This window comes from Ursus americanus, chromosome 18 (assembly GCF_024610735.1).
Source record: "Ursus americanus isolate L20-20 chromosome 18, mUrsAme1.1.p, whole genome shotgun sequence".
In the NCBI taxonomy this organism is placed as follows: Eukaryota; Metazoa; Chordata; class Mammalia; order Carnivora; family Ursidae; genus Ursus; species Ursus americanus.
Genome location: NC_142144.1, coordinates 39467614 through 39481146, shown reverse-complemented (window position 1 = coordinate 39481146; position 13533 = coordinate 39467614). Strand labels below are relative to the sequence as shown.

General features: G+C 34.0%; 1 long non-coding RNA gene across 1 annotated transcript in view; it reads right to left on the bottom strand.

The window, feature by feature from the left end:
• Positions 1-5360: 5360 nt before the first annotated feature.
• The window catches only part of LOC148108595 (uncharacterized), a 101535-nt gene continuing 93362 nt past the window's right edge, over positions 5361-13533 (bottom strand). The window contains exons 3-4 of the long non-coding RNA XR_015727550.1: positions 8272-8486; positions 5361-5422 (exon numbers count right to left, since the gene is read on the bottom strand). This is a non-coding gene — a long non-coding RNA (uncharacterized LOC148108595). The remainder of the gene's footprint in view (positions 5423-8271; positions 8487-13533) is intronic.

Sequence of the window (13533 nt, the reverse complement as noted above, 5' to 3'; positions counted from 1 at the left end):
AGACAATCCCAGGGATCAAACAAAATACCTTCTTAAAAAACTATTGACTTTGCAAACTTTTCAGGACAATATATCAAAATACAAATGTCAGTTGCATTTGTACAGACAAACAGATACATGGAAACAAAATCATACACAGTCTGTGTCATGAAAATTCCATAATGTAGCCTAAAGAAATCAAAGAAGGTCTTTATCAATGGATAGACGCAGTGCACCATGGACTGGAAAAATCAACAGAGTAGTGGTCTTCATTATTCCCAAGTTTACCTATAAGTTTAATGTAATTTCTATCAAATCTCAGAAATATTTTTTAGACATAGAATTATTTTTTTCTTCAATTTTTAAAATTCTAGTCAGTTAACACACAGTGTTACCTTAGTGTAGAATATAGACTGTAGTGATTCCACACTTCCATCAAACAACCAGCGTTCATCACAAGTGCCCTACTTAATGCTCGGCACCCATTTAACCCATTCCCCCACCCGCCTCCCCTCCAGCAACCCTCAGTTTGTTCTAGTTAAGAGTCCTTTTATGGTCTGCTTCCCTCTTTCTTTTTTTTCCTTTCCCCTATGTTCATCTGTTTTGTTTCTTAAATTCCACATATGAGTGAAATCATACGGTATTTGTCTTTCTCTGACTGACTTATTTCACTTAGCATAATACCCTCTAGTTCCATCCACATCATTGCAAGTGGCAAGATTTCATTCTTTTTTATGGCTAATATTCCATTATATATTTATATATAAATACATGGAGAGCGAGGGAGAGGCCACATCTTATTTATCCATTCATCAGTTGATGGACATTTGGGCTCTTTCCATAATTTGGCTAGTATTGATAAAAATGCTGCTATAAACATTGGGGTGCATGTGTCCCTTCAAATCAGTATTTTTGTATCCTTTGGATAATTACCTAGTAGTGCAGTTGCAGAGTGGCAGGGTAGTTCTGTTTTTTAACTTTTTGAGGAACCTCCATACTGTTTTCCAGAGTGGCTGCACCAGTTTGCATTCTCACCAATAGTGTGAGAGGGTTCTCTTCCGCATCCTTGCCAACATCTATTGTTTCCTGGGTTGTTCATTTTAGCCATTGTGATTGGCGTGAGGTGGTATCTCACTGTGGTTTTGATTTGTATTTCCCTGATGTTGGATGATGTTGAGCATCTTCTCCTATGTTTGTTAGCCATCTGTATGTCTTCTTTGGAAAAATGCCTCTTTGCATCTCATAGACAAACTTATTTTTTAAAATTTGTGTGCAAAGTATGGATGATAGAATTGTTTAAAAAATTTTTAGAAAAGAATAAAACAGGAGAAATTTCCCTATCCAGCATTAAGACTTAACATATAACTACAGTAATTAAGACAATGTGGTATTTCTGGAGAAATAGACAAAAAGACTGAAGGAAAAAAATACAGAACCCCCAAATTTACCAACATAAATATGTCTGATTTTTTTACAAGGGTACAAAAGCAGTTAAGATTACCTTTTCAAAAAACAATCCTGAAACAATTGGATATCCAAATAAATCTCAACCTTAACTCTCTACTTTGTACACAATTTAACTCACAATTTCAATAATATTTAGGGGTGCCTGGGTGGCTCAGTCAGTTAAGCATCCAACTCTTAATACCAGATCTTGATCTCAGGGTTGTGAGTTCAAGCCCTGCATTGAGCTCCATACTGGCTACGGAGCCTACTTAAAAAATATATATATAATAATAATAAATTTAAAACTTTGCCTTGGTAAAGGCCCTGTGAGGAGGATTGGAAAAAAAAAAAAACAGCTAGAATACTGAGAAAATAGTATTTTCAAAGCACACTTTTGACAAATGACTTCTCTCCAGAATATTTAAATTAGCAAAGTTGGGGGGGCAAAAAACTGCAATGAGAAAATGGACAAAATACATGTACAGACATTTCACTGAAGTGGATATATTTATCTACACACACATACACACTAATATAATAAATATATAAATTAGTGCCAGTTTAGTATTATTAGCCATTAAGGAAAGTTAAGACCAAATGAAATATCAATAACTCCTATCAGAAAAACTCAAGTAAAAATAAATTGTACTAATTCCAAATGCTGGTAAAAATGTGGGGGAAAATGCATCATTCACACATTACTTCAAGAAATGTTAAATGATCCAGCCATTCTAAAATATACTTGGCAATTTCTTAAAAAATCTACACTTGCACTTCCCATATGATCCAGCAATTGCAGTGTTTGGCATGAATTTCTATTAAATGAGATCTTACGTTTATACAAAATCTGCATACAAACATTTATGGCAGCTTTAGTCATTTGCAGTAGTCACAAACCGGTACCTCTAATACGTGAATTGTTAAACGGTGGTACGTCCATTTCATGGAATATGACTTGTCATTAAAGACACTATTGATACACATAACATCTCAGATAGATCCAGTCCAACAATTATCTTGAGCATGAAACTCAATCGTAAGTGGTTACGCGCTATATGATTCTACGTAGCATTCTTGAAATGACAAAATTAGAAAGATGAAGACAGATTCATTTTTGCCAGGGGTTGAGGTGGTAATAGACTCAGGTGGCTGTGACTCTAAGAGAACAACGTGTGGGATCCTTGTGAGGAAACTGTTATGCATCTTGACTCACACAGTGGTCACATGAATGTAAACATTTGATAAAATAGCAAATAACTAAACACACATACATGCATAAAATTAGTGCATGTAAAACTGGTGGACCTGAATAAGGTCAGAAGATTTTTTAATGACAATATTCTGGTTGTGATTTATAGTTTAATTAAGAAAGATGTTTCCGTCTTGGGAAAATTGGATGAAGAATATAGGGACCTCTCTGTGTTATAACTATGTGTGAATCTATAATATTCCAAAATAGAAAGCTAGAGAAAGAGAAATAAAAGTTATAGCAACAAAATAGTTTATTTGGGGTTAATAAGAAAATGTAAAAAGGAAATAGTATTCTTTTCCTTTTTTCTTATTATAAAATCTATTTCCTAAAAGTTATATACTTCTTTAAGTGCATGGACACATCTATTTTTTTTTTTAATTTATACCACTGCAGACTAGATTGTTGAAAGCATTGTTCTGTGAAGTTATTTTATCTGAAAAAAAAAAAGAAGCATATTCTTTTTATAATTTGATCCTATTTGCAGGAAATGTTAGAGGTGTTATATTTGAATCATACTATTTCAAACTAAAAAGAATATCTCTATTAGTACCTAACATCCTGATTCCTTAGTACTTAAATTGGAAGGCTTGAAAATGAAAGTTTTATTTGAATTCTTAAAATGTACCAGTTTGCACCAGCATGAAATAGCTTTCTAAGATATTCTATTCAAACCATCAGTAGCAAATTTAATGCAATCTTTATCAGGATTCCAATGGCATTTTTTACAGAAATAGAAAAATAATCCTAAAATTCATATGGAACCATTAAAGACCCCAAACAGCCAAAGCAACCCTGAGAAGAAAGAACAAAACTGAAGACATCAGGAGTCCTGATTTTAAACTATATTAAAAATCTTTTGTAATCAAAACATTATCATACCAGCACAAAAATGGACACATAGATGGATGGAACACAATTAAGAACTAGGAAATAAACCCATACATATATGGTCAACTAATATTTGGCCAGGGAACCAAAAATATTCAATGGAAAAAAGATGGTCTTTTCAGCAAATGGTGATGGGAAAATTAGACATTTACATGTTAAAAGAAAATGACCCCTATCTCTGACCATCATGAATGTTAACTCAAGAAGGGTTAAAGACTTAGAAGAAAACCTAGAAATAAAGCTCCTTGACATGGTTCTTGGCGACAATTTTTTGGGTATGACATCTAAAGCACAAGCAACAACATAAAAAAATCAACAGGTGGTACTACATCAAACTAGAAGGCTCTGCACAGCAAAGGAAATCATCAAGAAAATGAAAAGACAACCTATGGACTGGGGAATATATTTACAAACTGCATATCTGCTAAGGGGTTAATATTCAAAATATATAAAGAACTCAGATGACTCAATAGCAAAAAAACATAATCCAATTTAAAATGGGCAAAGGCCTTGAATAGACATTTTTTTCCAAAGAAGGTATTTGAATGGTAAGCAGGAATGCGAAAAGATGTTCAACATCATTAATCATGAGAAAAATGCAAATCAAAACCACAAATCAAAACCACAAGACACCACCTCATACCTGTTAGAATGACTAGTATCAAAAAGACTAAGAAAACAGGGGCACCTGGGTGGCTCAGTCATTAAGCATCTGCCTTCGGCTCAGGTCAAGATCCCAGCGTTCTGAGATCAAGCCCTGCATCGGGCTCCCTGCTCAGCGGGAACCTTGCTTCCCCCTTCTCCCACTCCTCTTGCTTGTGTTCCCTCTCCCACTGCCCCTCTCTCTCTCTGTCAAATAAATAAATAAAATCTTAAAAAAAAATAGACTAAGAAAACAAATATTGGCAAGAATATGGAGAAAAAGGAAACTTGTGTACTTTTGGTGGAAATGTCGGTTGGTTACAGCCACCATGGCAAATAATATGGAAACTTCTCAAAAAACTGGAAAAAGAACTGCCCTATGATTCTGCAATTCTACCTCTGGGTATTTATCTGAAGAAAATGAAATTACTATGTTGAAGAGGTTATCTGCCCCCTCCTTGTTCATGGCAGCACGAACACGGCTATTTACAATAGCCAAGATATGGAAACAACGTAAGTGTCCATTGATGGATGAAGAGATAAAGCAATTATAATGCAATTGTGGGGTGTGTGCTTACACACACACACACACACACACACACAGGCATACACACACAATGGAATACTATTCAGCCATAAAAATGGTAATCCTGCCATTTGTGACAATATGGATTGATCTTGAGGGCATTATGCTAAGTGAAGTAAGACCAAAAAAGACTAACACTGCATCACCTCACCTAGATGTGGAAGCTAGCAAAACCACACTTAAAGAAAAAGGGACCAGACTTGTGGTTGCCAGAGGCAAGGCAAAGAGGGTAGAGAAATTTGGTGAAGGTAGTCAAAAGGTACAAACATCCGGGTTAAGAAGAATTAGTATCGGGGATGTAATGTATATGATGGCTGTTGTGAGCACTGCTGTACGGTGTATTTGAAAGTCGCTAATAGAATAGATCCCAAAAGTTCTCAACACAGGAAATAAAACATTTTTGTAACTATATTATATAATGGATGTTGCTTATATGCGGTAATCATTTTGCAATATACGTAAGTCAAGTCATTATGCTATACACCTTAAACTTACATGGTGGTATATGTCAATTGTATCTCAATAAAGCTGCAAGCAAAAGAAGCATTCTATTTATACTATGAGACCTACCCATCACTAGGCAGTCACATGGTTCCTTCCTCTTCTTTTTTCTTTATACTGACGGGGGTCTGCAGAAGATGATGGTATGGCATGTTGATAATCATAAAAACTTGGTTTTCTAGCCAAATGCAAAAATATGTTCTGTCTCAAATACATCTTGACATCATGACTACAAAGTAGTTTCACTCTGTGCTTCTACCAAAGCTGGAAACTCTGAAGCATAGTTGTTACTAAAATATTCCATCATTGCAGCTTTTATTCCAAAGCATAGGAGACTGAGAAACGTTTATTCTCTTTTCCACCCTTTCTCAAGCACTAAGGACTCCAGAGGTTTCTTTAGCAGATAAAACCATGATGTTACACTTTATAAATTGTGTAGCATCCAGCAGTCACAGAATAGCTTCTCTTAGCGTAATTAGCTTGAACCCATGATAAGCGCTTCATATTCTACCACTATGTCTAATAGCTCTGGATTCAACTACTTTGGTGGGAGAGAGGCACTCATCCTCTTCTATATCTTCTTAGGGTCATTTTTAGTCTTTCAACTTAATGTGCATTTCATAGGTACTTTCTACATGCCAGACTCTGTGTTAGGCACATAAACAAATATTATAAAAGGAAAAGTCTGATTCCAATCTCAAGATATTTAGGAACTACCGAGGAATAAAAACCCTGCACAAGTATTTACAGTAAAGTTTGGTAAATGTTCTCAGATATGGAGACCTCTTGCTCTTATGTTGAGAAGTCTTCAGTCTGATGTCTATCCTTGATCTCAAGTTCATTATTTGTAAATAAATACCATTTTGAATCAGCATGGTAGTTAAAGACAACCCAGTGATAATCCATATGATCGCTTGTGAAATTCTGTCCCAGAAAAAAATCTAAAGAAAAACCACAACAACACTCAATTTTTAGCTAAATAATTTGTCTTTTGATGGTTCCTTTTCTGATCTTTGTTGAAAATCAAATTTAAGGCCACAGAGACATAGATAGTCTGTCTATTCTAAAAGGTTAATCAGTAATCGGTCCATCTCCAGAAAGAATAGAACCTACACTCTTCATTGTGTTCCTTAGACTGGTTTCCCGTATAAGCTGTTTGGTGGGGCAAACTTCAGCTCCGCTTTTTCTATTGCATATTCACATGTTAATTTCTAGGAACACATGTTTTTGGATTCTTGTTATTAGTAAGGCAGGCACTAGTGACAGAAAGATATAAATAAGATAGATGGAGCTATTATTTATTTATTACTCTCTATTTTTTTATTGTTTAATCTTTATAACATCCCCGAGTTTTTATATTTTTCTGTTCCTTATGACAAAACTAAGGTTATATTACTTAGGTTAAAGTACAACAAATACATTAACAAAATAAAATACCAGAGTAATAAATTTTTTAGCATAAAAAGTTGCTCTATTAACAAATGATTAAAAACAGTTCTGTTTGATGTAAAAATCTTGGTGTACTCAACAGCACTAACAGCTTTCTAGTTACATGAAATCAAGATGTATGCTTTGAAATTTAAAAAATCTAAAATACAGCCAAACCTTTTCTGTGTAAGTTTTATAGTAATTTCAACTGTATGTTTGCTTTGAGACTTGAACTCAAATACTAGTTATAATTTTATATCAGCTACTTCAAGTTCCTCCTTAACACAAAGGTAAGTAAAGGATTGCCACTTGGGGCAGAGTGACTTGTACAAGCATAAGATTCATTTGATATATTTGGAACTAACATAAAAAACCAATTTGGTAAGAGAAGAGTAAATTGGAAAGTAAATTTTTCCTTTTTCATTTTTGAGGATAAAATGATTTTTGGCAACTCTATTAACCGAAGTATCTTCCAGACAAGATTTTGAGAGCAGTAAATAACTTGGGAGATATTATTTTTTTGCAATCTACTTCTTTTTTTTTTTTTTTTAAAGATTTTATTTATTTATTTGACAGAGAGACAGTCAGCGAGAGAGGGAACACAAGCAGGGGGAGTGGGAGAGGAAGAAGCAGGCTCCCAGCCGAGGAGCCCGATGTGGGACTCGATCCCGGAACGCCGGGATCACGCCCTGAGCCGGAGGCAGACGCTTAACGACTGCGCTACCCAGGCGCCCCTGCAATCTACTTCTATATAATTTACTCATTCGTTCATTTTTTCAGTATAGGAGGTGAGGAGTTATTTTTACCAAGTTCTCTTAATTTTTATATGCATTCATTCAGATCACCCAACCTGAATGTTTACAAATTAGGAAAATAACCTGCTGACATATTCTAGTATTTCTACCTAACTTCCTTTATGATACTTAATGCTATTCCAACAACTTAACTGCTCTGTAACATCTTTGTCTCTCTGACTAAACACATGTCTTAGTATATTGTCCTGAAAACTCAGATTCCCATGTCACAATTCCTATGATTCACTCACCTAAATACTTATTGATCACTTCATATGTAATGTGCTGGGGAGGGGTCTACGAATGCATTTATGCCCTTGCTTCAATGTCTTTTTTTTTTTTTTTTTTTTTTACAAATTGAGGTAAAATGTCGTCTTCCTGGTTTGCATCTACTCTACCTCCTAGACTATAGCAACTTTGACATAGTGAAGATAAAATTTAATAAATAAAAGCATGAGTCAACATTTCTTTCCCAGGATTAAAACCTGGGAACCATAGGATTAAACCATAGACACCACCACCTCCGTAAGGCAGGAGATTCTCCTTAATGCACGGGAAGGGTTACCTGTGATCTTAGAAAATTCCAACTCTCCTAAGGCCTCCTAACCCCATCTGGCTGTGGGTAACTGTCTTAGGCAGTTTGTAGAATGTTTTCATATTGACAACAGTTTAGAAAGTCTGAGCATTCAGAGGTAGAGCTTCCTATGGATTCTGGAAGTTAAAGTGCACTTAAAAAAAAAAATCACCTCTCTTACCAGGTGTCCATGGCTCCAGCAGGAATTAGAAGTGGCCCTTTGGGGAAGCAGGAACTGATGGATTAGGTTCATCTGAAATTACTTGTGGCTGTAATAGATGCTGCTCTAATAATCAGGATGTCAGCCCCAGTGCTGGAGATGTTCCAGTTCTATAATTACTTCGGCTTACCTCTTTCCTTCCTGAAGTTTCAAAGGAATTCTTTTCTCTGCCTTTTCTGGAAAGAAAATAAAGAAGCTAATAAGGCCACATTTGGTTAAAGCAATACTACAATAATCTAATAGATATTTACTGAAATTTTAAGAATAAAGTGACTATACAATTCCTTGTCAAAGATTTAATTATGTCTTTACTCATATAACAATAATGAGAAATGGACATATTCCAACCAATATAAAGTACACATAGGGATTTGAAACTTGGATTTAAAATGTTCTGTTTACAACATAATTTTGAGAAATATAATCAGCAAACACAATTTTAACTTTTCCTTCAGACAATAAGCCTGTATTTCACACAATTTTAATATGTTTAACTATTAACTCATAACTCTAAAGCTTAGATTGACATGTCCTTTAGAGTCATTTACCAGTGCCTTAAAAAATCTCATTGATGTTAGTGACAAAGTTGTTATAGTCTAACGGTGAATTAACAGATTTTAAACATTGTTGGAACATGGTCAATTAATTTTATTCCTCAATATGAAAATGACCCCAGATTTGAATGAGAGTTTTGATATTGCCCTACCCTATTCTTCTAAGGAACTGAGGACCTTAATAGTTGAATTATAAAAACAGTAGAAAAAAGAATAGTTGTTCAGGAACATAAAATTTTTTACATTTTGAGTTATTATCAATTTACCGAGTGGAAACCCAATATAGTTTAGCAATTAAAGTTATGCTTATTATATGTTATTTTTATTAACCTCCTGTTGTGACATCAATAAAACCATAGCAAGATTAATATCATAAAACTTTGCAAAAAGCAATTTTTTATGTTAACATAAATGTGACCATCTACAAATGAATGTGCTACTCTGCTACCATCTTATTCTTATAATGCTTGCTATTCTGAAAAAATTATTTCTTGCTACTAAACTTCTCAGCAATGTGACAAGTGCATTTTATAAATCATAAATTATAGAATAATTTGGGGAGCACTGCAACATTACTGCCTGAAGATCATTTGAAGGAATTTAGGAAGAAAGGTCATAGCTACAGAAGACTGGCTTTGGACCACTGTCTGTCACTATTGGGCTAAATATGTTTTTTCTCTGGTACATTGTTTGGTTGCATCCTAGCTCAAATATTTTGTTCCCAATGCAGAAGACTCAATAACACTATGTTTTTATTATTCTCTTGCATGTAGAACTTGAAATAGGAAGTAAAAATATTTCACGGATAACTCAATTTTCACCTAACAATGTCTATGCTTCCATTCACTTGGCATACCTGAATTATTTCTGAAGCAGAATTTCTGTGCCTTCAATTCATCTGTTTGTGAACATGCTGACTAACCCCGCACATCCATTGCTGTCAAATATCCAATAGATACTACAGAGTTTAATATTTGGGGTATTAATATGTACCTTAATAATCTAAAGCTGTCATTTTCAGATATGGGAATCAAGACTTTTACGAAAACAAGTTGGCCAAATTCAGAGCTAAATAGAGTCTATCAAAGGACATTGAGCAGATCTCTCAAAATTTTAAAGTAAAATAAATTTCATCAAAATGGTGATGTGGGAGATGAAGAAATATTATAGCAGAAGATCAAAACACATTAGATTTCTATTATGTATTAATAGTATGGATATATTTATACTACATAAAGTAAAATAACCTGTAGTAATAGCTCATTCACTTATTTATTCAAGAATGCAGCCTGTTTTACTCAGTGAAGTCTGGAGATACGAATGAGTATAATGTAATACACTGGTCACAGTCCACCTGCTATAAATCTTAACTCTGCCTACTACGGATAGTCATGTTTTAAGCTCCTGATGCTCAGGAGGCAGTTGAACTAGATCACTCTTCCAAGATCTGAGATATTATAGTATCTAGAAGATAAATCTTCATTTATTTAAAATACATTAACACTTTAGACACAATGGGCCAATTTTATGTATTTGTTATGTCAACTTATCAACTGCTAGTAACTAGAAATACTTTATGCTCTCCTTCAGAGTAATTTAAAAAAAGTGTTCCCCCCATGTTTACTTTTCATTTTTTACTTTGCATATACCTGGAGTACAGAATGCACATTATGTATAGTAAATCTACTCACTAATTAAAAAAAATAATCATTTAGTCTCCTTAAATTTATGTGAAAATGCAAAGGACCTAGAAGAGTGAAAAATTTTTATAAAAGATGAAAAGTAAAAGGAGTAACACTACCTTATTTCAAGACTTATTATAATGGTACAATAATTAAGGCAGAAAGGAACTGATATACTGACCAATAAATAGGTCAACAGAACAAAATATAAAGATTTCAGGATCATTCTCACACACTAAAAAAAAAAAAGTTATAATAGACAAAAATGTTTAAAGGTACTTCTGTAGCTGAAACATTTTAATATCCATATACAAAAAACAAAATCCCCCTTAGATCCTTATTTTATACCATGTACGAAAACTAACTCAAAATGAATAATGGATCAAAATTAAAACCTATAACTATAAAATTTCCAGGAAAAAAAAAAAAAAGCAATGAGGGGTACCTGGGTGGCTCAGTCAGTTAAGTCTCTGACTTGTGATTTTGGCTCAGGTCAAAATCTAATGGATCAAGCTATGTATCTGTCCCCCCACCCCCACCTCCACCCCACTCAGCCCACTCAGTGAGGAGTCTGCTTGAGATTTTCTTCCTCTGCCCTTCCCCCTACCCACACGCACAGGCTCATAAATCTTTAAAAAAAGTCAATGAGAAAATTTTTGTAACTGTCATAGAAAACGTTTTTAAAGATATGATCCAAAAAAAAGATGATACCAAAAGAAAGGTCCATAAGAGAATAATAAATTGGACTTTATTAAAATTAAGTCCTTTGGAAAACACTGTAAAAATAATCAACAAAGTTGTTGACTGGGAGACAATTGTTACAAATTCTAGTTCTGACAAAGGATTATATCTAGAAATCTCAAAATTAGCCAGTTTAAAATAAATGGGTAAAAGATTTGAGCAAATCCTTTAAAGGGTTTAGCAGTCTCTTTAAAAGTTAAACTTTTCACAAGGTGTAGGTATTCCACAACTAAGATATACCCAAGATAATTGGAAACTTATGTCCCTATTAAGATTTGTGCATAAATAATCATAGCAGCTTTACTTGTAATAACTAGATTCTAGATGCAAACCAAGTATTAATAAGTGAATTCATCAATGCATAAACAAAAGGTGTTTTATCTATAGAATTACTATCTAATAATAAAAATGAAGCAATTATTGGGTGAATTTTAAAATGATTATACTGAATGAATCAAATCGAGTATATTTTGTGATTCCACTGTATAAATACTGTTAGTAGAAAATGCAAATGGCTCTATAGAAAGTTTGTAAAAAGTCGACCAGTGGTGCCCTTGGGAATGGGGAAAGAAAGTTGGTCATGGAAGCAGGGAAGAGGGGAATTACAAGGGAACATGTAGAAACTTTGAGAATGATAAATATGTTTATCTTAATTGTAGATGGTTTCTTGGGCATATACATCTCTCAGACCATTATAAAATCGTAGACTTTAAATGTGTGCAATTATACTTCAATAGTCTTTAAAAATTTTATGTGAGGGGTGCTTGGGTGGCTCAGTCAGTTAAGCATTTGCCTTCAGTTCAGGTCATGATCACATGGTCCTGGGATCAAGCCCCAAATCAGGCTCCCTGTCCTCCTGGCTTGTGCTCTCTCTATCTCTGTCTCTCTCTCTGTCTCTCAAATAAATAAATAAAATCTTTAAAAAAATAAGCATAAAAAAATTTTACATGAGAAAGATTATTCAAATCCTTGCATGTGAGTTCCTTGCAATATTAGTAGTGAAAAATACACAATGGTGAAAAACTAGAGAAAATATTATATAAACACACATACACACACAGAGACATACACACACATACATATGTACACATTTAGGGAAATTAGTAATGCAAAATGAATGGAAAAGATTTGGGGTAAGGCTTAAAGTACAATATAAATATAAGGTAAAATGGAGATAGAATGGGAGAGGAAGACAGAAGTAGAAATACACATATGTAATTAGTACTATATTATGAATTTAAAATAGGAAAGCAATTTCATTAACCTCTTATTTGTTTTATTGGTATTTGGTCAATGCCTATGTAACTAAAGCCCATGCAAGGTCAAATAATATTGCTTATGGTCTCTAGAGTTCGGGCAGTTTTAATTGCACACTGGCAAACAAATATGTTTATGCTTTGCAGTGTGAGTAGTGTTTAAATAGAGGGGAAAGAAACATCTGGGGTATTATAAAATAAGCATAACTATAAAATTAATCAGCTGCCATTTTTAATTATTATAAGGCTGACTGACTATCTAAGAGCAGGGGATCTGTACTTATTCAGACATTGGCATTAAAATGTTTTAGGTATATTACATCATTCTGACACTAACAGTTTGCCTTATTAAAAAATATATTGTACTGTGAAGGAATACTGAGAAAGAATGGCCAAAGGCCAGTTTGTATACCTCCCTTTCTTTCTACCAGTTAATATTTCATTCTACATGTAACAGCTAAATGTTAAAGAGAACAAGTTTTTCTGGTTATTTTTATATGATGTGATATGGTATGATACATTAATTATAATTATATTCCCCCACCTAGAATATTCTCTTTGAAGCTTTTGTTTCTGGGCATTTCCCCCCAGACCTCTTTGCTTGTTCAAATTTTATATATTATTCAGTATTCAGCATAAGCATTATTTCTTCTAAAAACATTGCCAAATCCCTAGGCTGGCTTTACTTCTCCTTCTGTTTGTTAGATGTTATCTCCTTTTACCACTTCAGCTGTATGTAGTCTACTACAATGATTATCTGTTACCTCTTCTTTCTCCTCCACTGGGCCTACGTGGGCCAGTAACCATGAATCCTTCACCTGTATTCAAGTACATGCACTGAAACGTCTAATCATCTCACACATATTTGATTGAAATCATGGGGTACAATGCCCTTTCTTCCAAAGTCTCACTGAGAAAATACAGTGGAAAGATAAAATTTAAATAAATATATAGGATATCAATAATTAGGAAAGGTAAGATGACCAGTTA